Raw genomic sequence first — 1,519 nt, 5'->3', positions numbered from 1 at the left:
AGGAGTCAAAATGCAAGTTGAATGACAGGTCGAATGAATTGGAATAAATTGCTTTTCAAAACCGAGTGAAACATTTCTCACTCTGGAAGAAGGCTGACCCCTGCAGGGAACAACACATCGCTACAACTAACTGAGGTTGTAGCATAAACGAAGTACACTGCTGCACATATTCATATCCAATCCTGGAAGATTCACAGCTATAAGTATAATGTACAGTGGATATAATTTTAAGATGCAATTCCTAGAACTGTAATATACAACCTCCACCAATGCACAGCTCCTTTATAAATATGACATTTATATAACATGCCATATATATATATATAATACAGTTTGTATTTATATTTTTACATTGCCCTCCTCCTTTAAACCAAAATGTATCACTTCAGACTTCTCTGCCTTAAATTTCACCCGCCGGGTTCCCCCAATTCCAGCACAGAAACACAATTGTTACAGTAAAGAATTAGGCCATTCGCCTTGTCCTGTCTGCACAGTTGTCTCAAAGCTTTTTCCCAGGGTGGAAATGGCTGCTACGAGAGGACACAGGTTTAAGGTGCTGGGGGGTAGGTACAGGGGAAATGTTAGGGGAAAGTTTTTCACACAGAGGGTGGTGGGCGAGTGGAATCGGCTGCCGTCAGTGGTGGTGGAGGCAAACTCAATAGGGTCTTTTAAGAGACTCCTGGATGAGTACATGGGACTTAATAGGATGGAGGGTTATAGGTAGGCCTAAAAGGTAGGGATATGTTCGGCACAACTTGTGGGGCCGAAGGGCCTGTTTCGTGCTGTAGTTTTTCTATGTTTCTATGTTTCTAAAGCCATTTATAATGCCATTCCCATGTAACCCTGTACACTCTTTTTAGAGAACAGTCTAATTTCCTCTTGAATGCCTCCATTGAAACTGCCTTCGACACAGCCTCATTCCAGCTTTAATCACTTGCTGCCAGAGAAAGTTTAGCCTATGTCATGGAGTGCTTCCTTTGCCAATTACTTTAAATCTGTGCCCTCCCGTCCACCATCCTCTCATCAGCCCCAGAAAAAACGAGATGCAGTAGTTTAAAAAAAATGTCCATGAGAAATGAACAAGGTGGGATATGGCATTGGGATGATAGGAGAGTAATGGACTGAAACAAAGGGGAGGCTATGAATTTAACAGCTGGGGGGTAAAAAAAAATGTCTGAGAATGGCGGATGTTATGTGTATAGGGGAGAGAACAGTGCAACTGGCCCTAAAGATTGACTTCATTGCCATGAACTATAAATTTTCATTTGATTTGATTTATTATTGTCACATGTATTAGTATACAGTGAAAAGTATTGTTTCTTGCGCGCTATACAGACAGAGCATACCATATATAGGGAAGGAAAAGACAGAGTGCGGAATGCAGTGTTGCAGTCAAAACTAGAACATAGAACATAGAACAGTACAGCACAGAACAGGCCCTTCGGCCCACGATGTTGTGCCGACCTTCATCTGAAACCAAGATCAAGCTATCCCACTCCCTACCATCAGCGAGATAAAT

This window comes from Mustelus asterias, chromosome 1 (genome assembly GCF_964213995.1).
Source record: "Mustelus asterias chromosome 1, sMusAst1.hap1.1, whole genome shotgun sequence".
NCBI lineage: Eukaryota > Metazoa > Chordata > Chondrichthyes > Carcharhiniformes > Triakidae > Mustelus > Mustelus asterias.
Note: the sequence above shows the minus strand (reverse complement) of the source record.